At 40.5% G+C, this 27,289-nt stretch overlaps 1 long non-coding RNA gene across 1 annotated transcript; it reads left to right on the top strand.

Annotated features, from left to right (window-relative positions):
- The first annotated feature begins 10,076 nt into the window (after positions 1–10,076).
- LOC110567997 (uncharacterized) lies at positions 10,077–12,841 on the top strand. The gene is made up of 2 exons (XR_002478324.2): positions 10,077–10,269; positions 11,787–12,841. It is a non-coding gene; the product is annotated as an uncharacterized LOC110567997 (long non-coding RNA).
- The last annotated feature ends 14,448 nt before the right edge of the window (positions 12,842–27,289 follow it).

The raw sequence follows: 27,289 nt of genomic DNA, 5'->3' as shown, positions 1-27,289 counted from the left end.
AATCAGCGTGGTTATTCACCTTCTATCTGTGGAATTTTCACAAAGTTTTTGGAGAGGATGGAAAAACCATAATTTAGGCCTTTGAAACCAAAATATGACAGAAAAATCTTTCATTTATTATTCCATGTGGACAACAGCTCTTAATATCTTCCTTCTAGGTTTCTTAATTAAATTCAGCTTCTTATGTTTTTATCTTGATTCACTCACTTTCATTGTCAGATTAAACTAGATCTACAGTTATAATTTCTCAACTGTTAAATTTCATTTACCTCATTTGAATTTCTTTAGATTTCTCTCCCCAAGTGGAAAGTTTGATTGTTCAGTCTTTCACCTTTCTCCCAGGCAATAAAACTATCCTCCTTAGACCAGTGCTAACTGATTTATAAACATTCACATTAAAATGCACTATTCTGTATAATGCATGTATGTGTGAATATAGTGTGACTTTAGAAAGTGACAGTGATAGTCCTAGCCTGTGAAGAATGACCACTATCTTCAAAGATCCTTCTGGAGAGTTATCTCTTCCACACAATCTCTGATTTCTTCTGGGGGAGAGGACTAGTTTTCTCTTTCAACTCCCACGGCATGTCTCCAAGGGCAATATAGTCAATTATTTCATTTTTCCGGATCACTTGCTACCTTTGTCTCCACAGAGGATTAGACATTCCTGTCTCTTGCTATATGACTTTCAGTGGCTCCCTGTGCTTTTCTGTCATTGGTGCGAGGCTTGGTCAAGTGACATTCTTTGTCAATGGAAGCTAAAAAGATTAGCCCCTTCTGAGAGGGAGTTTTCAAAGACATTACAAGTTTTCACCAGTTTCATTGCCCTTTTTCTGTGCCAAGTTCCTTCAGCTTGGTCCCCAGAAGAAGAAGTCACATGGAGCCATAGGACCTGAGCTGTGGCCCCTAACATGTGACACGAGCAAGAAAGAAATATCTGAGGTTTGGGGGTTGTTGGTTATTTCAGCACTTAGCATTTTCAGTCTTTTACTGAAATTGTCTGTTTGCTTGTCTTGTTCAAGGTGCATTCAGGAAACACATCTTCTTTGGATGTCTGCATAGTTGGGAGCTTGGCAGTTAGTGGGAGTGCCACAAATAATGTTTGTGGAGCAAGTGAATGACTCAATGAAGACCTCCAATGAAAACCATCTATTATCTGCTATGGCAATTTTGCTTATTGAAGAATGTTTCTTACCCTGAGCAGAAATGGAATCTTCCTGTACTTCCATGATGGGTTTTACTTACATCCCATAGGCTCATATAAAACCATCTAATTCCTCATCCATGTGACAGCCCGCTAGTGCCTATAATAGTGCTATTTACCTTAGGATTTTGTCTTTGCAGATTGGATATTCTCAGTCCTTATCTATTTTGTTATCTCCCATGGTTTTAACGTCCTTGGTTTCCTGAGGGTTCTCCTTTGCAGGTGCTCTTGATGCATGCCTCTCTTAGTGCACAGGATGTGCAATTAGCTCCAGTCGCCGTGTGTGGTCAGAGTAGCATAGAGTGAGGAAGGAGTGTCTCCTCCCTCCATCTAGACCAATTATACTGAGTCTAATACAACTTCCAGCTGCCTTCAGTGGTCTTGGCAGCCTCATCATGCTGCTGACACATACTGACTCAACCAAATCCCTTAAGTCTTTTTCACAAGCCTTTATTACCGAGCTCTGCCTCAACTAGTACAGTAGGTTTAGGGGACCCAAATGTAGATCTTTACACTTTTCCCTGTTTACTCACTCCCCTCATTTCATCTAGTTAGTGATTTCTGTCTACAGTATTTGGGGAGATGAAGGCTTTGATTTCTGGGAAAGGAAATGCAGCAGGTAGTGCACAAAAGGGAAAAACCACCTTATCTCAATAACCCTGATATGACTAGAGAGCTCCATTTTCAGGTTCAGCAACCTATACTTCACTATGTGAGGTAGCTTATTTCTAATACTGTGCTGTCTTTGCTTGATTTCTCAAGGAGAACAGAAGAGCAGTATCAATAGCACATCCCAACAACAAGCTCCATGTGTGACAGACAGACAGACTGTAAGGTGCTCCCTATGACCCCTGCCTCCTGGTAATCATGTTCTTGGATAATCCCCTTGACTTCAGTGTGGACATGTCCTGTAACTTGTTTCTAACCAATGGAATATGGCAAAGCTGATGGAATATATGTGATTGCATGTATATGATTATATTTCATGTGATTGCAACATTATCTTCTTAAGAGACTCTTTCTTGCTGGCTTGGAGGGAGCAAGCTTCCAGGCTGTGAGCTGTCCCCAGGAGGAGGCCACATGGCCAGAAACTGAGGGCAACTTCTACCTGACAGCCAGCAAGAAGCTGAGGCCCTCAACCTGACACCTTGCCAGAAACAGGAAGCCATCAACAACCACATGAGCCTGGAAAAGGATGCTATCCCAGTCCAGCCTTGAAGTGAGGCTTCCAGTTGAGACTCTGAGGCAGAGGATTCAACAAAGCCAGCCCGACTCCTGATCCATGGAAATGGCGATATAATAAATGTGTGGTGTTTTATGCTGCTAACTTTGTTGTAAATTATTTCTCAGCAATATGCAATTAATACACCATGCAATTAAGTGGCAGAAACCAAATTCAGTTGGAAGCCTATGACATCATGCAGCCAAAATCAACAAAATGCCCACTGCCTTGCTTTCTCTCTCTCTCTCTCTCTCTCTCTCTCTCTCTCTCTCTCTCTCTCTCTCTTTCTTTATAATACTTTAAGTCCTGGGGTACAAGTGCAGAACATGTAGGTTTGTTACATAGTGGACACAAGAAGGGGAACATCACACACCGGGGCCTGTCACAGGGTGGGGGACTAGGGGAGGGATAGCATTAGGAAAAATTCCTACTGCTTTCTCTTTTTGAAGGGTTGTGTTGACCTACAGAACCTCTGATAATTCCCATGGCCTATGCCACCAGAATATTAAAAGGCCACATAGTGTAGCAGCAGTAGAGCTGTTTTCTAGTATTTTCCCAGAATAACTTTCTGCTCACCCATCTTCTCCAATGTCCCAATTCTCCTCTTTGCCTTCCTCTTAGACTTCTTGGTTCCATACCCAGCTGTGAATATTTGCTTCCTGCCCTCCAGGGCTTCTAATTTTGATTCATCACCGGAGCAGGATTCCCCAGTTTTGATCACTTCTGTGCTCTGACTGGGAAGTGTTTTCATCTAGCTTCTGTTTTATCTATATTTTATAAGTCTAGCTCTCTCAAACTTCCTGTTAAAGAAGAATCTAATGCTCTATGCTCCTTTAATGATGAAAAACCTGAATCGAGTAGTGTGAACTTCAGCAAAATAACAGATACGGGGGACGTCAATGAAGACACCTGAAGCCATTTTGTTATTCCCATTGAGGTTCTTTTCAGCTTTGAGTACTATCATCACCATCATATTGAAGCCTTGTGCACATATTATGTATAAAAAGGAATTTGTAAGTACTATGGTTTGTAGATCCTGGGAAATCGCTTGATGCCATGAGGCTAATTTGAATCCTGCTTGTCATTTCTGATGGTGCAGACACTGGACACGGAGGCCTGAGGGAGAAGCTGATGACTCACTTTTTCTGTTAGTACCAGTATGCTATTTTTGCATGAAGCTAAGTTTGCCAGAGATAGGAAGGTCTTCTGGAGTCCCTCAGTCCTAATGTACTTTAAATACTATACATAGAGAGGTAAAGAATCCAAGAGCTCTGTTCCCACACACCTGGGCTTGCTCTCTAAAAGCAGAGGGGTGTTTGAGTTTAGGTACGTGAACCCTCCTCTCAGACTTGAGCTTTTAGATTCAGGCTATTTCGTTTGAGGTATTACTGCTGAGGCAAAACATTTACTATGAACAATTTGAGTCATACCCATGGATGTCCCTAGAATTATAGACAGATCAGAGGTAGGACTGAGTGAAACTCTAATACAAACCTTTAATTTTACCTACAGAAATATAGAAACTCACAAAGTTTAAATGCCTAGACAGAATTTATGCGGTATTAATTAATGTCAACATCCAGCCTTGACTTCAGACAAACTAGCCACGGTGTTCTTTGAAAGGCCATAAAGAAACTGAAGCTCAGAAAGGAAAGTCAGTCTTTCTCAGTTACTTGGAGGAGAGGTGAGTTCTAACTCAGGAGGCTGGACCTGGAGGGGGGCAGACACTAGATCCAAGGAGAATGATTCTCCTTCTCCTTGTCTAGACTTTTAGGAGTCCAGATGATAGACAAAGATGAAAACATAGTACCTGCCAAGTCAAGGGAGATTAGGACACAGGAAGAGAAGGAGTCAGGAATAATTCGCTTTCCCTAGGGGACCCATGTGGATGAAGCAGACCTCTTACATGAAGTTTTGATTTTATAGGGCTGTTTATTTCCTTGTTTCTGCTCTTCAGCATTTAGTAAAGGGCCTATTGATTTTCATTATGTTTCATTTCAGCCTTGCCTTAGCCTCAGGTGGACAATGGGGAGTTAATGGAAAGGGTATTTTTTTTTTTTTTTCTGTCTGGGCCAGAGTGTTTGAAGATTGGAAGATTACTACCCTCCGAGGCCAGCAGGATGGTGACAGTGGAACCAGAGAAGGATGCAAAGCAAGAGAGGATCTGAAAACAAGGTCGGTGCTCCAGAATCAGGTGCTTCTCTCTCCAGGATATTCTCTTCCCAGTGTCAGACTCAAAGGGATTGACTTTTATTTTTGATCAAAAGCCATTTAGGCCCCAGGTCAAAAGCCTCTTTTCTTACCAAGTCTCCACAATTTGCCATCTACCCCTTCAATGCTGCCTTCTGTCTCCCATAACCCCTTAACTGGACAGTCACTCCTATGCTTGTAGCTTGGCTTGCATTCAAATTAGTCATGCATACTTCTGTCCATCTCACGAGACTGTAATTCTTCCCATGGCAGGGAAAACATCTTTTTTTTACTTTATACCATCCTTCTCCTCTAGCCCCTGCTCCAATAAACACCTGATATACCCTATTACATACCTGTAACAGGTAAATAATTGTAGAGTAGTGTTTTCCACACTTTTATGATGATAATAGTTATGTGGTAGAACTTGTAAAAAAGATTCTCAGATCCCATCCTGACCCTCCGTATCAGAATCTCCAAGGGCAAAACCTGGGAGACTAATTTTTTTTTTTTTTTTTTTTTTTGAGTTCTGTCGCCCAGGCTAGAGTACAGTGGCACGATCTCTGCTCACTGCACCCTCTGCCTCCCAGGTTCAAGCAATTCTCTGTCTCAGCCTCTCAAGTAGCTGGGATTACAGGTGCCCGCCATCACACCCAGCTGATTTTTGTATTTTTAGTAGAGACGGGGTTGCACCATTTTAGCCAGGCTGGTCTTGAATTCCTGATCTCATGATCCACCTGCCTCAGCCTCCCAAAGTGCTAGGATTACAGGCATGAGCCACCACTTTCGGCCAGGAAGCTAAATTTTTAACCAGAGTTGCAAATGAGTCTTAACAGTACAGTTTAGAAAACTCTCTTCTAGAAGGTGAGAAGTTGAGATGGCTCTATGCTGGGGTGGCCTTTTTGTGTCAAATATATTGGAGATGAGTATTGCGGGGTCAGGGGCTGTCAGAAGGACAAATTATTATCAAACTGTTCATTCTTTTTATTCCCCTGAAGTGAACTACATGAAGCTCTGCAAAATCAATCAGGAGCTGCCTAAAATGTCTCTCCTGGCATCCTCATTTGCCCTTGCCATTGCTTCCAGACACATACAGTTTTTACAGTTTCACAGTCCTTGTCTTCACTACGTGGTCCCCCGAGTCTGCGTGTGATGCTAAAGTGAGAATGTCCTTGAACGTTCTTGATCTCAATGTGTTGGCCACTCTCGGAAGCCTGCTGTCTGCTCCCCATGCTTCCGAGCAGTTCCCCGTGTGTGACCTCTGGTTCTTCCCATTTCTCTCTCTCTCTCTCTCTCTTTTTTTCCTAACTTCCCTCATCCTCCATGTCTCTGTTTCCCCCCTGGGCAGTGAGTCCTGTGCAGAAAGAGTTTTCACTAGTGCAGTGATTTCTCATTCTCTAAAGGCCATATGTCTACATGAGGCCCGGTTCTGCCTACCTGACTCAGACAGAGGCTCCTTTACAAGCAACAAAGATGGACTCAGTGAAAAGGAAGATTGTTGGGAGAGTTCTTAGGGATCTATAGAAGAAATGAGAGAAGCAGGAGAACCAGACTTAGGAATGGGTAATCACCAGGGGAGCGAATCAGCAAAGATTGCCGCAGGGGTCACAACATCAGCATGAGCTGGCTGCTGAGGCCTCCATATTACTGAGCCACTCTCTCAAGATACAAACCCCAGAATTGATTGACAACTGGATGAGCCCAATTCCTGTGCCAGCTTCCTGTTGACTTAGGTCAGGGTGGGTAGAGCTGTGGTTGCTTTTTCTTTTTTAGTGATAAGCAAGGGCATTTCACCCAGACTCCACTACGAGGGGTTTCTCAAAAGGGAGAAAGTAGGATAACAGAAAAAGAAATTTGGTTGTCAAAGAACATAAAATTGATGTGTCTTCTATGACAGTACTTCAGCCTTAAAAAAATGCAAATGTTTGAAGAAAAATATAAATCACACAAAACTCAAAGAGTTTTAAAAAATTAATTTATTAGTCTGTTCTCATGCTGCTAATAAAAACATACCTGAGACTGAGTAATTTATAAAGGAGAGAGATTTAATGGACTCACAGTTCCACATGGCTTGGGAAGCCTCACAGTCATGGCAGAAGACAAAGGAGAAACTGAGTCATGTCTTACATGGCAGCGGGTAAGACAAGTGCCCAACAAAACGGGGAAAAGCCACTTTAAAACTGTCGGATCGGGCCGGGCGCGGTGGCTCACGCCTGTAATCCCAGCACTTTGGGAGGCCGAGGCGGGTGGATCACGAGGTCAAGAGATCTAGACCATCCTGGTCAACAAGGTGAAACCCCGTCTCTACTAAAAATACAAAAAAAAATTAGCTGGGCATGGTGGCGCATGCCTGCAATCTCAGCTACTCAGGAGGCTGAGGCAGGAGAATTGCCTGAACCCAGGAGGCAGAGGTTGAGGTGAGACAAGATCGTGCCATTGCACTCCAGCCTGGGTAACAAGAGCGAAACTCCGTCTCAAAAAAAAAAAAAAAAAAAAAAAAAAACTGTCGGATCTCAGGAGATTCATTCACTACCATGAGAACAGTATGGGGGAAACCACTCAACGATTGAATTATCTCCACCTGGCCCCACCCTGCATGGAGATTATTGCAATTCCAGGTGAGATTTGGGTGGGACACAGCCAAACCATATCAATTAATGTATCGAGTGGTTTTATCTTCCTCTCTTCCCACCCCCGCTCCCGTTTTTCTCTTCTCTCTCTTTGCTGCTTTTTCTCCACTCCTTCTCATTTTACTGGCAGTTTTGTTCTACTTTTCAGTATTAGAAAAGTTCCAGATGAACTTGGAGGAGAAAGTGGAAAAGATTCTAAACTGTGAGAAAGGAAATTGGGATGAGATGTATCCATGGGAGTTAATGAATTGAAACTACTAAGAGTTTATCGTTTTGCTTAAGCGTTGATTTGGGGTTCCTGTTTTCATTCCACAGCACACAGATAGTCATTTAAAATAGGCCCTTAGAATGTGAGGGTCCTTCTAACATTTAACGCAGGAATTTCCCTACAGATATTCTAATATAAGAAAATAATCTAAAAAAATTGGGGAAAAGGTTTATACAGAAAAATGCTCATTTCAGCTTTATTTATAACAGTCTTCAAATTGGAAACAACGTAAATGGGATGAATATCTCCATGGTATGCTCACTTTATGGTATATTATGCTTACAAAGCATTTAAAACTTGGAAAATGTTTATTAAAAAGTGAAGTGAAAAAGTCAGTGCATAAAATGCTGCATAAAATATAATCACAATTATACAGAATAAGTTAAAAGAATAAAAACTTATCAAGTGAGAAAACACAGAAGTTAGACATAGCACTATTACAGGGATTGCTTTTAGATAATAGGATTCCTGGTGATTGATTTAAACATGTTTTTGTTTGTTGCCTTTTGCATTTCTTGAATTTTCAAAAATGTTCGCACTGAGCATACTAAAACAAGATACATGTATTTTTTTTACACAAGGATAAATTAAACTTTTGTAAACAACTGAAGAAGAGAATGTCCTTGCTTAAACGTGGACCCAGGGCTTCCAGTTTTCACAGGATCTTCTGAGATAGCTGCTCTCTTGCTGAGGTCACCATAGTGTTCATGTAACCAAATCCAGCAGGCACACTCTGCCCTCATTTTCCTCAACCCTCCAGCAGTATTTAATGTGGTTAATCAGTCTTTCTTGACGCTCTATCATTTTTTCCTGGAAACTGCCTGCTTCTGTTCTCACCCTGGCCTCCTTCTCAGTTCCCCTTGTTAATTTCTTCCTCTTGTACCAAAACTGTAAATGTCGCACTCTGCTCTTAGTTACACTTGCTTTTGTCACCAAAGCACCTCTTGTACCAAAACTGTAAATGTCGCACTCTGCTCTTAGTTACACTTGCTTTTGTCACCAAAGCTATCCCATCGTCTCCCCTCTATATTCAGACACCTTCTTGGTTTATGGGTCTGCCCTACTCTCTCTTGTGATCACTTGTCCGGCTGCTTTCTTGACACTGGTATATCCATACAATACAATGCTATAGGACTATAAAAAAGAAAAATTACAGATATACACAACAACATGGATGAATCTACAATACATTATAAATTATGCTAAATGAATGGAGCTAGACTTCCGTTTATATGACATTCTGGAAAAGATAAAGCTACAGGGATGAAGAGCTGACAGTGGTCACCAGAGGTTCAGGGGAGGTGGAGGTGGAGTATTTGAATATAAACAAATAGTGTTCGTTGTGTATCACTGGAGTTACTCTGTATCCTGATTGGGGAAGTAGTAACACTACTGCAGGCATTTCCCAAATCTTATAACACTGTATATCACTCTGGGTGCAGTGGCTCACACCTGTAATACCAGCATTTTGGGAGACTGAAGCAGGAGGATCCCTTGATCCCAGTTAGAAATCATCTTGTGTAACATAGCAAGACCTCATCACTACTAAAAAAAAAAAAAATTAGCCAGACATGGCTAATTATGATTGGCACACACCTGTAGTCCCAGCTACATGGGAGACTGAGGCAGGAGAATCACTTGAGCCCTGGAATGTGAAACAGCAGTGAGCCATGACTGTGCCACTGCACTCCATCTTGAACAATAGCGTGAGACCCTGTTTCAAACAAACAAAAAACTGTATATCAAAAGAAGGAGGCTGGGCACAGAGGTTCATGCTTGTAATTCCAGAACTTAGTGAGGCTGAGGAGGAAGGACTGCTAGAGTGCAGGAGTTCAAGACCAGCCTGGGCAACATGAGGAAACCCTGTCTCTACAAAAAATGCAAAATTACCCAGGCATAAAGGCATGCACCTGTTAGTCCCAGCTACTGGGGAGGCTGAGGTGGGAGAATTGCTTGAGCCCAGGAGGTGGAGGTTGCAGTGAGCTGAGATCCTGCTATTGTACTCCAGCCCCAGTGACAAAGTGAGACCCTGTCCCAAGAAGAAGAAGGAAGGAGACGGAGAAGGGGAAGGGGAAGGGGAAGGGGAAGAAGAAAGAGAGAGAGAAAGAAAGAAGAAAGAAAGAAAAAGAAAGAAAGAAAGAGATGAAGAAGGAGGAGGAGGAAGGAAGAGAACAAGAAAAGGGGGAGAACACTTTAATGTATGTAAGTTAAAAGTAAATTTACAGAAAGCTTTTATAATTTGCAGTGCATGCTCTTTATCCTTGAGCCAAAGAGACATAGCTTAACCAAAGCTAACTATGATCAGTGATGTCACACGACGACAATTGCAACAGCAAGTTTGTGGCCCTTTATCCCTTATCACCCTTCCAACCAGCTTGCCGTGACTGAGTGCAGACTGCTTCCTTTGTCTGTTTTGAGCGTCCCCCTTTGATTACTCTCTCTTTTCTGAGCTGTGTTTTCCCTTCCTGTAAATAAGGTATGACCTATAAAACACAAGAGGAAATGGGAGCATAAAAATTTGCATACTGTAATTAAACTGCTGTATCATGAGCTTTCTTTCTTTTGGTTATGTTGGAATGAAAACAAAGGTATACTTCTGAATCACAGTTTGGAGTGTTATCCCTGGAAAATGGAAATGAATAAAATAGGCCAGGAAAGCTTGCATGTCTTACAACCTTAATGCAGCCGTGTGCTGTACTGTTTATGGGTAAAGCACCTGGCATCACAGTCCTTCCTGGAATGGCCTTTATCTCAGGTAAGTGGGGGCTTTATGGTTGAATCTCTTCCAGACAGGTGTGCAGGCAAAGATGATAGCCTGGTACATGGCTGAATGGTTGCTTCTCATCCATGGAATTCATTTTCATATCTGAAATGCTGCATAATCTGGCGAATAAAGCACTAAATGGGAAATCCAGGATATACGGTTGGTGAGGACTTGCTGACTGCACTTATGTGATCATCTTAACAGCTTAATGCTTGAATTAACTCAATAAGTATCATGGTGGGTAATTTGTAATAAAAATTCTGACAACTTATACACTGTTAAAATGTATAAAGTGCTTTTATGCAATTTAACTCTTTTAATCTTCAGGTTCAGATGGGGGAAAAAAAAGCCTGGCTGAGTGAGGTTTGGTGTTCTGTTTCTTACAAGTCAGTTACCTTGTCTTTTCCTCCATATTCATCCTGTGAAGACCCTTTAGTAACAAAGCAGATTTGATCTTCGACTTTTCATGATCCTAAATCATGAAATTCAAGACCTAACTTTTTCTTTTTCATACTTCGTATTTTTTTAAGATTGTAGCTGAGTTAAGTGAGGTCCAGAAAGGAGAAGAGGATGGGTAAAGGTCACTCAGTCTGTAAATTGCATCTTTCATAAATTGGGCCATAAGCCTGTGAAATATAACTCCATGGAATTGGAATATGTTGATGCTCACAACATGTATATAAGAGGATGAATTGCTTCATAGATATAGTGACAGGTGAGGGAGAATAAATAGAGACAGTTTATGAGGTGCTTTGAAATCTTTAGGGTCAATAAAGTGATTACAAAGTCACATTGGTCAATGAGACATAAAAAGAAAGTAAAAATAAAACAGGGCACAATTACAGTTTGGGTGATGGGTTAAAGTCTAAGTTAGTCATATTGGAGGGGAAAAAATAAAATGATTTATTAATCTTAAAGCTAAATTAGCTATGTAGTTGTGAACTTGATGACCTTGAATAGAAGTCATTTATTTTTCAGTCTAGTGCTGTCTTTCTGTCCCCCAGTGCTTATGGACAGTGAGGGGCCACATCTTATGCCCTGATACTAGTTAGTTCTTGAACTATGGAGAACCAAGTCTTCTTGGAGATCAATTGATTCCATGCCTTGGGATGAAGGAAAATTTGGATAGATTATAAGATGAGTGGCTGCCAGAAAATAAGAAGTTTTAGCAATGAGTAGAGTCGTACCAAAAGGACAAAGGAGGCAGTTTACCAAGATCTCCACTAGCCAAGCTACAACAATTTGAGCATACAAAGAGAGCAACTATAACTAGTTGGAATGAATCGAGTCTATAAGAAAGTGATGACATTCAAAGAGGAAAGAAGTTCATTAAAATATATGAAATGATAATTATACTACAAAAAGAAGAGTAAATGCAATTTTTCAAATAACTAAAATTAGTAGGGAACTATTGACATATATGATGTTTTGTTTTTCAAAGTACCTGTTTATAGGTATTATAGGTATTAATATGTTGGTTTTTTTTTTCTTACCTCTGTGCATAGCAGGAAAGGGAAGGCAAGAAGCATCTGAAAGGAGGGAGAAATTGCAGAGAACATCTAGGGACCATCACTTCAAGGAGCCATAGACGAGAACCAGGTGGACGGAGCATAAATGAGTTTGCTACGTGATGGATTGGTCAAAACTTAGAACGAAGGGCTTACAAATCAACGCAGCCTTGCATATCCTAGTAAATAAAACATTTGGAAGACTCAACCAATTTTACAAGGATGCAAAAGTTATGCAATGACTTAAGTTATAAGTCGAGGCTAAACATCCTGTATTAGTTAGCTAGGGTTGCTGTAACAAAATACCACACACTGGGAAGTTTAAAAAACTGAAATTGATTTTCTCCAGTTCTGGAAGTTGGAAGTCTGAGCTCAAAGTGTCAGCAGGGTTGGTTCCTTCTGGGGGCTATGAGGAAGGATGTGTTTCAGGCTTCTTTCCTTGGCTTGTAGGTGGCCTTGGCCTCCCTTTGTCTCCTTTGTCTTCACTGAGGTTTCCCTCTGTACATGTCTGTGTTCAAATTTTCTCTTCTTATAACGATACTAGTCATATTAGATTAGGGTCCACCTTAATGATGTTATATAATTTAATTACCTATTTAAAGATTCTATCTTCAATTATGGTTACACTCTGAAATACTGGGGATTGTAATTTCAACATATGGATTTTGGGAGGACAGCAGTCAACCCATAACATACCCCATGACATCCATGTAGTGAAAGAAGAGAGAGAGAGAGACACCAGGTTGCACAAAAAAGTATTGCTATAAACATTCTCATTGGCACAATCTGTCAGTCTTCATTGTAAGAGAAACCTAGGTAAAAAATAACTATTAGTGTTAACTAACAGTCTCAGCTGGGTTCTGATTAATAATTGATGATAATGCTACAATTTCAATTGATTTGCTGTAATTTTTTGATGTTTGAGAGGTCACTGTAATCTGGAAAATGCATTAAATGTATTAACTGACATAAATAGTGAAGAAATTGATTAAGCCCATAAGATTGACCCTTTTTTCATAGGTTGTGTACAAATATAAATATACGTTTTATAATTATTGTGATAATTTGTGACTATCTTATCTGTTTTGAATCACCTAAGAAAATGTAACTCTATTAGTCTGTTCAGGCTGTTATAAGAAAAAGACTACAAACAGAGATACTTATAAATAACAAACATTTGTTTCTCATTATTCTGAATGAGAAGGTTGAAAAGTCCAAGATCAAGGCCCCTGACAGATTTGGTGCTTGGCGAGGGTTCCCTTCTTCATAAGTGCTATCTTCTTGCTGTGTCCTCACATGATGGAAGGGGCAAGGCACCCCCCTGGAACCTCTTTTATAAGGGCACTAATCCCACTCAGGATGGCTCCACACACACGATCTAATCCTCCCCAAAGGACCTGACTTTCAATATCATCATTTTGGGGGTTAGGTTTTAACACATAAATTTGGGTGGGACACAAATGTTCAGACCCCAGCCATGGCTACGGGGAAGAGCTCCTCTGCCTGTGGAAAGGAGTGGGATGAATGGAAACTACTTTGCCTCCTGGTTTCAGTGCCAGCTTAGCCATAGTAGTACGGGGCACCAGGTAGATTTCTAAGGTTCTTTTACTTCAGTCCTTAGCTCCTCGATGGCATCTCTTGACCTGCTTGGGACCTAGAGGAACTCGCCACACTAAAAAGAAGGACACAGGCATGGCTGGCATCACCACCTGCTGATTATAGAGCCCTATGGCCTTGAGTGAACATAGGCTGTAGCCAGGGAGTGGTTACAGCAGGTCTAGGGCAAGATCCAGTGCTGTGCTGGCTTCAGGTCTGACCTGGCACAACTCAAGTGGTGGTGGCCACAGGGCAACCTGTGTCACCCCATCCTCAACGCCAGATGGCTCAGCACAGGGAGACAGAGACTCTGTTTGGAAGAAAGTAAGGGAAGAGACAAGAGTATCTGTCTTGTAATCCAGAGAATTCTTCCAGATGTTTTCCAAGACCACCAAGGCAGTACCTCTACAGTTCTGTAAGAAATGCACCATTAGTGGCTTGGGGTACCCTCTAATACAGATATGGTTTAGATCACAACACCCAAGTCCCTTTGAATACTTGAAAAGTCTTCCCAAGCAAGATGGGAACAAACAAACCCAGACTGCAAAGACTATGATAAACACTAAACTCCTTAATGCCCAAGACTGCAAAGACTACAATAAATACTGAACTGCTCCTTGCAGACATGGTCAAACATCTGCAAGTATCAAGACTACCAGGAAAACATGAGCTTACCAAACAAATAAAATAAGACACCAGGAACCCACCCCGGGTCAAGAGATGTGCAGCCTTTCAGAAAGAGAACTCAAAATAGCTGTTTGGAAGAAACTCAAAAGAGTTTCAATATAACACAGAGAAGAAATTCAGAAATTGATCAGATAAATTTAACTAAGATATTGAGATAATTAAAAAGAATCAAGTGGAAATTCTGGAGTTGAAAAATGCAATCAATACACTGAAGAATGTATCAGAGTCTCTTAATAGCAGAATTGATCAAGCAGAAGAAAGAACTAGTGAGCTTGAAAACAGGCTCTTTGAAAATACACAGTCAAAGGAGACAAAAGAAAAAATAATGAAAACCAGTGGCCTACAAGAGCTATAAAATAGCCTCAAAAGGGCAAATCTAAGAGATTTTTTTGGCCTTAAAGAGCAGTTAGAGAAAGAGATAGGGGTAGAAAATTTGTTCAGTGGCATAATAACAGAGAGCTTCCTAAACCTAGAGAAAAATATCAATATTCAAGTATAAGAAGGTTATATAAAATCAAAGAAGACTACCTCAAAGGATTTAAAAATCAAACTCTCAAAGATCAAGAAAAAAAATGATCTTAAAAGCAGCAAGAGAAAAGACAGAAATAAAATACAATAGAGCTTCAATACATCTGGTAGTACTTTGACCACTGTTGGTCAACCCAGTACTGAAAATCCTAGCTAGAGCAATCAGGAAGAGAAAGACATAAAGGGCATTCGAACTGAAAAGGAAGAAGTCAAATTATTCTGGTTTGCAGATGACATGATCTTATATTTGAAAAAAACGTTAAGACTCCACTAAAAAAAACTATTAAAACTAATAAATTTAATACAACTGCAGAATACCAAGTCAACATACAAAACTCAGTGGCATTTCAATATGCCAACAGCAAACAATCTGAAAAATAAATCAAGAAAATAATTTTATTTATGTAAGTACAAATAAAATTAAATACCTAGAAAATAGCTTAACCAAAGAAGTGGAAAATCTTTACAATGAAAACTATAAAGCATTGATGCAAGAAATTAAAGAGGTCACAAAAATTGCAAAGATATCCTAATCTCATGGATTGGTAAAATATCCATACTACCCAAAGCAATCTATTGATCTAATGCAATCCCTATCAAAATACCAATAACATTCTTCACAGAAATAGGCGCAAAATCCTAAAATTATATGAAAACATCAAAGACTCAGAATAGCCAAAGCTATCCTGAGTCAAAAGGACAAAACTGGAGGAATCATATTACCTGGCTTCAAATTATGCTACCGAGATATAGTAACCAAAACAACATGGTTCTGACATAAAAACAGGCACATAGACCAATGAAAAAGAATAGACAATCGACAAACAAATCCACACATCTGCAGTGAACTAATTTTTGACAAAGGTGCTAAGAACATACATTGGGGAAAGGACAGTCTCTTCAATATGTGGTGCTGGGAATACTGGATACCAATATGCATAAGAATGAATCTAAACTTTCATATTTTGCTATATTAAAAAAATGAAACCCAAATGGATTAAATACCTAAAGCTAAGACCCTCAACTATGAAACTACTCAAAGAAAACATTGGGGAATCTCTCCAGGACATTGGACTGGGCAAAGATTTCTTGAGTAATACCTTAAAAGCACAGGCAACCAAAGCAAAAATGGACATATGGAGTCACATCAAGTTAAAAAGCTTCTGCACAGCAACAGAAACAATCAAAGTCAAGAGACAACCCACAGAATGGGAGAAAATATTTGGAAACTATCCATCTGACAAGGGTTTAATAACTAGAATATATAAGGGGATCAAACAACTCTGTAGGAAAAAAATTTAACAATTCGATTTAAAAATGGGCAAAAAATTTGAATGGACATTTCTCAAAAGAAGACACTCATATGGCAAACAGACAAATGAAAAGGTGCTCAACACCACTGATCATCAGAGAAATGGAAACCAAAATTAAAATGAGATACCATCTCACCCCAGTCAAAATGGCTTTCATCTAAGAGACAGGCACTAACAAACGGTGGCAGGGATGTGGAGAACAGAGAACCTTCATACACTGTAGTTGGAAATGTAAATTAGTACAACCACCATGGAGAACAGTTTGGAGGTTCCTCAAAAAACTAAAAATGGAGTCACTATATAATCTGGCAATCCCCATGCTAGGTATATGCCCAAAAGAAAGGAAATCAGTCTCTCAAAGAGATATCTTCACTCCCATGTTTATTGTAGCACTATTCACAATAGCAAAGATTGTCCATCAACAGATGAATGGGTAAAGAAAATTTGATACATATACACAATGGAGTACTACTGAGTCATCAAAAAGTATGAGAACTTATCATTTGCAGCAACTTGGATAGAACTGGAGGTCATTACGTTAAGTGAAATAAGCCAGGCACAGAAAGACAAATTTCACATGTTCTCACATTATTTGTGGGAGCTTAAAATTAAAACAATTGAATGCATGAAGATAGAGTGTAAAAGGATGGTTGCTAGAGGCTGGGAAGGGCAGTGAAGGGGCAATGGGGGGAGTGGGGATGGCTGATGGGTACAAAAAATAGAAAAAATGAATAAGACTTAGTATTTGAGAGCACAACAGAGTGACTGTGACTGACAATCATTTAATTGTACATTTTAAAATAACTAAAATAGTATAATTAGATTGTAACACAAAGGATAAAATCTTGAGGTGACGGATACAGCATCTACCTTGATGTAATTATTCTGCAATGCCTGTCTATACCAAAATATCCCATGTACCGCATAAATATATACTTCTCCTATGTACCCACTACAATTAAAAATATAAAATCGATATAAAAATGATAAATAAATACTAATCATTTCTGAGTTTACCTGAAATTCAAATACTTATCTTAAATGCTATAAATCTAATGACTTTTAACTAAAATACACTGTTTCTTTACCCCATGAATCTTTGTTACCTATTTGTGAAATAAATATGAAACCTACTCATGAGACCCTTATTGAGTCCAATTATGTTTATATAAAGGGAAGGCACTCCTCTTTCCATGGTGAGACCCAGGATGGCTGGGTGTTTTCAATCTTCCAAGCCACTCCTCTCAAAACCTCAGTTTTGAATGTATTTTCGTGTATAATTATATTTATATTTATTTGTATACATCTATGAATGCTGGAGGTGAAGTCAATCCTGTCTCTCAGTCTTAGATGAGGCACGTTGTTGAAGATGGATGGGCACGTGGCTACCCTCTTCTTTCAACTTAGCATGTGATCAGGGTCTAGTTTTGACAACCCTATTGCTCAGGTTAGGGTTGTCAGATTAAGCAACAAAAACTTAACAAGTCCAGTTAAATTTAAATTTCAGTTAAACAAAAATTTTCTGTTGCATGCCTCAAAATATTTTGGGCATATTCATAAAAAAAATGTTTATCTCAAATTCATATGTAACTGGACTTCCTGTATTTTTTCTGTCAACCCTAATCATAAGCCTAGCGAGTAGAATCACCAGCTCTTGCTAGAGCCAGGCCCTTTCTAGGCAAGAAATTGACAAGTCAGTAATTAACAGGACAGTTGACCGAATTTGGGACCGGCACTGAGGGTCAGTCTCAAAGGTAAAGAAAAGGAAAAGACAGGCACAAAGGACCTGACTATACATCCAACGCCCCATGGAGGACTTGGCCTCCGGCAAGAGGACATTATTTTCTCCCATCTGATTTTCCTCTTTCATTTAGGAAAACAAGCAAATAATTCTGTTTTTCTGTTTACTTCAAATGTGGGAATTTTCTAGATTGACATTAATGGAATTTTTTTTTTCTGTTGTAGGGTCACATGCATTCATAATACACTAAAATGTGAAAAAAGTGTATCTTTATTTTCTCTATTTCTTATCTAGTCTTTCTCAGAAGCCCCCACTTCATTGAGTGATGGAGAAAAATCTAAATTTAGTCCAGTCTGGCAAACTGAGTTCTATCTAATAATGCAGGTGATATTTGGGAGATAATGCATCTTTATAGACATAAACGTTTGTTTTTTCAGATGCTTTCTCAAATATCCCTGTTTCTCAGGCTCCCTGGTATCATCTTGAAGATAATTCAAGAGTCCTGCCTGGAGAAAAATTACTGATCAACTTTGAGTTCTATTGTAGACACCGTGTAGTGAGGTGAGTATGAAATCCAGATCTTGATAAAAGAATAAATAATTGCATGAGTTTCTGTAGATTCAGCAGGGATCAAAAGCTCAGATGAGTCTACTTTCCGTATGGCTGAGGTGGAGAGAATTCAGGCTATGAAACAGTGAAGGTTGAAATATGCTTCTTTTGGCCTCAGAAACATTTAGAAAAGAGCTCAGTGGCAGAAATAGATACAGGAATTGGGATAATGGGCGTCCCCATTTCTCCTTAGCTTGGGATTTGGACTGGGCAAACTTGGAAGTTTTAAAAAGATTTAGGTAGGTTTGGGGAACTCAGAACGCGGGGAAATGGATGACATCTTTCTCCAGGCTCCCCGTCCCCAGGAGAGGCACTCTATAAGGACACTTTCAGCATGGGCAGAGGTGAGGTAGAACTATCCGTGGAGGGAGGGGGCTGGACAGTGGGCCTGAGGCAGTATGGGCAGCTCCACAAGACCTGGGAGAGTGTTACAGGGATCCAGAAGTTCCCCAATGAGATGAGGAGAGGATGGAACATTTCTGAGTGGGCCGGTGGTCCAGCAGACTCTGAGAGTCATGATGTAAAAGGAGTTGTTGGAGGCCGGGCATGATGGCTCATTCCTGTAATCCCAGAACTTTGGGAAGCTGAGGAGGGTGGATCATGAGATCAGGAGTTCAAGACCAGCTGGCCAAGATGGTGAAACCCTGTTTCTACTAAAAATACAGAAAAATTAGCTGGACATGGTGGCAGGCACCTGTAATCCCAGCTACTTGGGAGGCTGAGGCAGAAAATTGTTTGAACTTGGGAGGCAGAGGTTGCAGTGAGCTGAGATCACTGCACTCCAGTCTGAGTGAGACTCCCTTAAAAAAAAAAAAAAAAAGAGGCTACAGTGTGGGGAACTGTGGGCTCTCCGCAGAAAAGCCACAATCTTGAACTCCAGACATGGGCATTCTCATGTTGACCCTGGAGAGGTCCTAAGTTCAGCAAGCACATGAGACTGATCATCGGTTGAATCAGTGCAGACTCAGATGACACCACATGGGTCTACATGAACCCTTTGCTTGCTTGCTTCAAATATCTCCTGCCTGAGTGTCTGTGCATTTGTTGTTCCTTCTCTTGAGGATGCCCTTTCTTTTTCTCTTTACTCTTATTCTTTCTTAGCCTTCAGATCATTATTCCAGTTGCCTCTTCCTAGAAGACCTCCCGGACCACCACCTGCAATTATATTAAGAGATTTCTCTTCTTACTTTTGCTGCTTGTCTATTTCCCGTCATCTGACATGTAAGTTCCATGATGTTAGGGCCCTTTCTGTTTGATTACTTTCTGGAACTTATTAAGGACTCCATGTTTGTGTGCCCCTCAAATTAATATGCTGAATCCCTGAAACTCAACAGAAAAGTATTTATAAGTGGGGATTTTGGAAGGTAATCAGATCACAAGGGTGGAGCTCTCATGATGAGGTTAGTGCTCTTATAAGAAAAGACAGGAGAGATCTTCCTCCTCTCTCTCTCTGTCTCTCTCTCTGTCATGTGAGGATGCAATGACGAGACAGCTGTCTGTAAACCAGGAAGAGGACCTTCACCAGAATTCTACCATGTAGCCTTCTGATATTAAACTTCTAGACTATAGAAGTGTGAAAAATAGATTTCTGTTGTTTAAGCTACCCAGTTAATGCTATTGTTATTATAACAGCCAAACTGACTGAGATACATCTTCAGTGCCTAGCACATAATGGGAGTTAAATCAATATTTGTTAAAAAATAAAAGTTACTCTATTAATCTCCTCCCACATCTACTATCATTATAATAATGATATAGTAATATTTTCCTGTTATGAACTGGGCCCCTGCTCCATTCTGGCACCATACTCAACCATTTATTTAAATTATTTTTAACCTTTGAAATGTCATGTTCTATTGCACAAATAGAGAGACTAGGGCTCTGGTGAGTTAATTTTGCCTGAAGTTTTCAGATTAAATGTTAGTAAGTGAGAATGCTAAGAACAGACTCAGAGACTTCAAACCTTAAGGTTTTCCATTATGTTACCGTGTCTTTCAAATAATAATAATAATTTTTTCATTTTACAATGTGCTTTGGTTTATTTTGGAAAACGTGAGGTGCATTGGAAAGACCACTATTAACATTTTACGCTGGATAATTCCTGGCTGTAGGGTGTCCTTCTGTGCACTGAAAGGTGGTTAGCAGTATTCCTGGCCTCCTTTCACTAGGTGCCAATAGTATAAATGGTTCCCTTCCCCAGCTGTGACAATCCCAAATCTCCAAACATTGCCAGACATCTTGTGCAGGCACAATTAATCCCAACTGAGAACCAATGGTTTAAAGTGACACCATTTGTGTGATCCTGGTCAGTTTATTTATATCTGTGAGCTCAGTCTCCTCTACCACAGAGCAGCAACCGCAATATTTGCCATTCACACTACAAAGCTCATCAGACCAATATGTGTGGTGAAATGAAAGGCAATCACATATATGGAGAGACTATCGTATATAAGGCATCACTCCAGCTCCCATGTTTTCTTGTTTAGTCCATCCCACATCCTTATGAAGTCCTGTTATCTTTTTTTTTTTTTACATATGAAGAAAGTGAGGTTCAGAGAAGTCATGTGCTTAAAGTCACAGATTCAGCAGGCATGAGGGAGCAGTCACACTTTATAGCAAGTGCACTGGAAAAATGTGATGGTGTTTGGTCAACCTACGATACATGTGGAAAATAGGACAGGTTGCTGCACTGGTTAATTGGTCAATATTATCACCCTGCAATAAACAACAACATACACACACACACACACACACACACACACACACACACACACATATATATAATATTTTTCCTCAGCCAGAGTGGAAAAGAAAGTGGGGATATTAGTATATACCCTGAGTTTTAAAACTTGCAAAGACATTCTTTAATTTCCTTCATAACTATGAAAATAAACATTCTACCTTCACAGAAAGGAAACAATCCGTAGACATCATTAAAAAACACTGATGAACAACCTATCCAATAGCATTTTATTCTCACGAAAAAGCGAGGTGATGCCCAGCACTAGAAACTATCATATTAGTGTAATTTCATGGAGCATCAATACTTCAAACTGTTGTTTTTAACTGCTTTTATGGTTTTCAGGAATTTTACTGTTGTCATCATTTTTTACATAAATATTCTTGGTGTTCTCTGTAGGAATTAAGCAGAAAAAAGTTGTATTGTTTTGGGGAGAGAAAGACTACTGGGTGAAAGGGAAGAAGGAAGGAAGGGACAGATAGTATGAAAATCACTGCGGCCGGGCGCGAGAGCTCACGCCTGTAACCCCGCACTTTGGGAGGCCTAGGCCGAGGTGGATGGATCACTTGAGGTCAAGAGTTCGAGACCAGCCTGGCCAACATGGTGAAACCCCATCTCTACTAAAAAAAAATACAAAAATTAGCTGGGTGTGGCAGCGTGTGCCTGTAATCCCAGCTACTTGGGAGGCTAAGGCAGGAGAATTGCTTGAACCCAGGAGGCGGAGGTTTCAGTGAGCCAGGATCCAGCCAGCCTAGGTGACAGAGCAAGACTCCATCTCAAAAAACAAAACAAAACAAAAACAAAAAGGAAAATTCCAAGAAGTCACAGGTGAGGAAGACGTAAGACAACATCCTTTTTCTCTATGGGAGAAAAAAGTGATTTTAAAGTGCATTGAGTCTGCTGTGTACTTGTGAATAATTTGAGAGCCGAGTCCCTGTAGCACTCTTGGAGCTGCTGATCTAGCTGCCGTCCCCTGCCCCACCCTGCCAACTCCCTGGCTTCACCCGCTTGTGCCAGCACTGCCAGGTGGAACTCAGAGTGCTTCTAGGGGTGTGTTCCCAGACCCCCCATTCCCCACGGGAAAGGGCTTACATAGACCAGGGAAACCCAAGCCTGCCTCTTCAAAGGAACTTCATGAAGCTTAGGGGACTCTTTTTTTTTTAATTTTTTTTGAGACAGAGTCTGGCTCTGTCGCCAGGCACCAGGCTGGAGTGCAGTGGTGCCATCTCGGCTCACTGCAACCTCTGCCTCCCGGGTTCAAGCAATTCTCCTGACTCAGTCTCCTGAGTTGCTGGGACCACAGGTGCATGCCACCACACCCAGCTAATCTTTGTATTTTTTAGTAGAGATGGGATTTCACCATAGTCTCAATCTCTTGACCTCGTGATCCGCCCGCCTCGGCCTCCTGAAGTGCTGGGATTACAGGCATGAGCCACTGCGCCTGGCCGACTCTTTTTTTTTAATCTGTGAATTGTATCATTAACTTTCCTGGTTCTCTGGGGATAACTATCTATCTTCTGTAGAAAATCCCTTCTGTTCTATAGAGAAAAATATATCTTCTCTTCTCTTTCTCTCTCTATATAATATATATTTCTCTTTATATATAGATAGGTTGATAATCATTATACATATAATCCCACTTTATATATATATATATAGAAATTTCTATAGATACACAGATGGATAATCTTTACATATATAATTTCTCTCTCTCTCTCTCTCTCCAAATATATATGTAATCTCCCGTTGCTTCTGTTTCTTGGTTGGGCCGTGAGTACTACGGCTTGTCTCTTTTATCTGGAAGCTGACTGCATGTCTTCCGTCTCTCCCTGGCACAGCAGCTTGCACATGACCAGGCTTTATCATTTTACATTGAAAAGGAAATGTTTCCATCCAGGATTTCAGTGAAGCCTCATTTTCAGTCTTTCGGGAAGTCAGGACAGGGGTAAACATTGCTAGTTTTTTCTTAACCAGAAGAACATAGCAGCCAGAAGAGACAGTGCTGAGCCATAGTCCCCTAAATCAGTTTCTTGAGGAGGAAAGTGAGGCTCAGGGAGGTAAAAGCGGCTGCCTCAGTTGGTTCATCAGCTCCACGTCAGCGCCCGAAGGAAACACCAGACCTCCCATAACCACTCAGCGTCAGGAGCTCAGGCAGCAACAGGGGTGTGAGGAAGGGGTGGGGACATTCCGGAAATGCAGCTGTCAGGACTTTTAAAAATTGTTTTTCTTTCCTCTTGGGCCAAATCATTGGGTTTTTACTTTCACTGTGGTCACCTGAGCCAGATACCACAATTGCGTACCCTTGAGTAGAAACTGATGTGATACCCAAGACTAAGACCTAGTTCCTTTTTTGCCTCTCAATACTAAGTAGATTTGTGTTTTTTTCTCTTTTGTTTTTTAATTATCACGATTGAAAGTCTTTTATTAATAACAACAACCTCACAATTTTTGTTGGGAAAAAAAGTATACGAATTGAAAAAACAGTTAACAATATTTCCATAAGGAGAGAAGTGTTAATGCTCTTCTCTAATTATGCTTTTAATGGTATTTTGTTTTAATTTTATCTTTTCAATAGCTTCTTTTATTTCCCTTGGGATATTGAAGCTTTACTTAATCTGATTCTTTCTCACTAAGGTAGAGAATTCCTGTTTCAAGTCTCTACAAAATAAAATCCCTTTTCCTGACACAGTAGAAAGGATAGATATTTGGATGATTGGTTGGCAGGGGAAGGGAAAGGGTCCAGAAGCTACTGATAAAAATATTCAACTAAATCCTCCAGTTTTTGACTCCACCACTCACTGTGGTGCCTTCCGCAAGTCCTTGGAGCTCCAAGTCTCTGATGCATACTTCAGACAATAAGAGGAGTTCTTGACTGAGGCAAAACCCTTCTCTCTCTGTCTCTTTCTGTGTGTATGTGTGTGTGTGTATGAATATGTATATGTCTAAGTCTTTATGTCTATGTCTATGTATATACGTATTGAGTTGCTGCTTCCTTTTTAAACTCCAATAGAATAACAATTAAAGGTATTTCACAAATCAATCCACAAATATGAATGGTCAAGAGATGCCAACAACATCTGAGAGATGGAAAAGAGGTCTGCAAATGCCCAGTCTTAGCACAGCCGAGAAAACTCACCGAAGGGCTGAGAGTGAGATGCGAAAGGATGGCCAGTGCAATATGGGCCTGTGTGTTTTTTTTTAATAGACAATATGGAGGTATTGAAACTGATCAATAGTCTTCAAACATTTTTTTTTTCTTTTAGCAGGAAGATTTATTTCTTAAGTGAAAGGTAACTGAAACTGTCATACATGAAACAAGCCCAAGCAAGCAGCTGCAGTTGCATGGTCAGCTGAGTCAAGGGCAGAGAGATGAGCCAGATGGGCTTCCCGCCCCTGTCCCCAGAGGGCAGGCCCCAAGGCTCCTTCATAGGTTCCTGTGGCATCACCAAAAAGAGTGGAAATCCCTACCTTTTTATCTCCAAGGGTCTCTAACCTTCTGTAAGACTACTGTGTGAATGCAGTGAGACCCTGTAAGGAAAGCGCTGAATAAAACCAAGAGCCTCATGTTTTGTTGCTGTGATGATTTTAATCTTTGAAGGTAAAGGGCCCTTGTTTCTGACCTTCAAAGCACTTGGGCTGCTGGTTTTGCAAGGCATTGGCAGGAATAATACCTAAGGTACAGCTTCAACAAGGTGGCTTTGTTTTCTCCTCTGAGAATAAGGTACTGAAAAAGTGATGAGTAACTCAGGAAAATATAAAAGAGAACGAGAGAGAACACAGTGGCTTTTCCTGATAAAGCATTTTCTGTAATCTGAAAGCTAAACACGGAAGCCAGGGAGTGCAGGAATCCCCATGGCTGTGGTTAGTCACCATGCTGCCACCCCCAAATTCTTCTCACCACCTGATCAGCCAGAGAACGGCTTGCTGAAGCCTGCTGGCTCTTTCTTGTGACCTGGAAGGATGACAGAGAGGCTGACATCCTGGAAGAGCTCATTTCCCTGGGTTCCTTAGGAATCACAGAAGGGAATTCATTCACTCATTCATGCATTCAAGAATAGTATAGACTCTGCACGGTGGAGAAAACATGTATCTCATTGTTCCAGATTCAACAGCTAGTGAATTTCCTAGATGCCAAGTCTTTAGAACTCAGGGATGAATGAAATTTCACAGGTTATTCCATCTCTGAAAATCAAGTAAGGCAACAGTCACATCCCGTCTGAGAAGCCAACCTTAGCCTCCTAGTCTGGATAAGATGCCCCTGTTATGTTCTACCATAGCAATTATGCACTGTAGTATCTGTCACATCCACTTCGGTGTAAGTTCTGGAAAGACAGGACATGTGTCTCTAGTGGCAGAAGAGCTTGGCATGACAACAGCCCACAGTAGGTGTTCTATAAATTCAGGTTAGAAGAATTTAACTGTGGAGGCCAAGGCAGGGGAATCACTTGTTTGAGACCAGCCTGGCCAACAAGGTGAAACCCCATCACTACTAAAAACACAAAAATTAGCCCAGGCATGGTGGTACACACCTGTAGGCCCATCCAGTCTGGTGGCTGAGGCAGGAGAATCTCTTGAACCCGGGAGGTAGAGGTTGCAGTGAGCTGAGATAGTGCCACTACACTCCAGCCTGTCTCAAAAAAAAAAAAAAAAAAAGAATTTAACTGAGCTTAAAACACCACACTAGGTACCCAACTTCTTGTCTGTCTTCCCTCTCTATTCTCCCTATGGGCTGTGAGCCTCTAAAGGCTGGCACCTCCCCTCTTCCTGCCTGGCATCACATGCACCATCTCATTCTATTGTGCAAAGACGTGAGCCATGTCTGAATTTAAATCCATGGCCCTGCCATTTCTTGTGGGCTGTATATCCTATTTCGGTTTCCCTGTATCTAAAAATGAAAATGAAAGCACAATTTCCACACCCAGAGCTATGGAAAAGCTTAGGGACAATGCCAGTGATCTGCCTAGGACAATCCATAGCAAAGCATGGGCACACAGTAATTGCTAGCTATTAATAGAAACTTCAATTTGTTTAAACTCCTAAAGCTCATTGCATTGCTGGAGAACAACAGCCTCTAGAGAACTTCTGTATATGCTTTTTTCAGATTCGCCATGTTTTAACATTTTGCCACAATTGTTTTATCATCTTTTTTTTCTTTCTCTCACTTTCAAAAAATTAATAAGTATAGTAATACACACATACATACCCATACATATGTGTGTATGTGAATTATGCATTCTAAAATTAGTGTTTTCTATAACATTTTAAAGTAGATTAGATACATCCTCTTCTTTTATTTTTTAATATTTCAATGTATATTCTCTAGGAATATCATTTTAAATAGTTTAACCACAATGGTATTTCATTTAGAAAATTTAATGTTGTTCTAACATTTTCATCTACATTTTAATATACCATATTTATCATTGGCCCAATAACGTGCAAGTGCTCTCCCCTTCAAAATGGGTCTGGTCCACTTAGCAACGGTGTCTATTGAATTTCCTTTAATTCAGAAGTTTCGTCAGTTTTTCCCACTTTCATGATACTGACATTTTTAATAAACACAGGCCCCTTGTAGCATATTCTTTAATGTGGGTTCGTTTGATGCTTTTTTAATGATCAGATTCAGGTTATGCATCACAGCGAGGATACCCATAAGCGTGGTGTTCCCTCTCCATGTACCACATCCAGAGGCATGTGACATCCATCTGTTTTATCGCTAATGTTAATTTTGATCACATCGTCAAAGTGCTATCTCTTTATACCACAGCGTAGTTACTACTTTTCCTCTTTTGAACTAATATGCAATCAGTGGAGAGACCTTTTGAGACCATACCAGTATTCCATTTCTCAAAATTCCCCTAAGACTTGGTACCCAGGGATGATTCTTGCCCAATCAACCTTTCATTGGTGGTTGGAGCACAGTGAGTTCACAAACCTACCACCTCCACTGTCATCATAGGCTTTCTACTCTAAGAGGGAACTCTCTCTAAAGAGGCAAGACAATGTGTCTCAGGACATTTTTCCTGTTACTACAAAGAAATAGGAACCTCGTGTCTTGGTGAGAGGTCACGCTGGAGACAGGGGTTTGCATGTTAAGCCTACAGGAACTCTGAGAAAGGCTGGGAACAAATCAGACCCTAAAACCAGAGAAATTAGAGACCTTGAGCATGAAGGAGCAGAAAGAAGATGAATTACAGGAGACTTGTTGGTGTCAGGAGAGCCTGGGCACCAGCTATAGGCAAAGACAGGTCATGTCCCACCGGGACCACAATCTAGATGGTCCACTAGG

The sequence above is a fragment of the Aotus nancymaae genome, unplaced genomic scaffold (assembly GCF_030222135.1).
Source record: "Aotus nancymaae isolate 86718 unplaced genomic scaffold, 86718_ANA_hifiasm-v0.15.2.pri h1tg000006l, whole genome shotgun sequence".
NCBI lineage: Eukaryota > Metazoa > Chordata > Mammalia > Primates > Aotidae > Aotus > Aotus nancymaae.
This window is presented reverse-complemented; position numbering and strand designations above follow the sequence as displayed.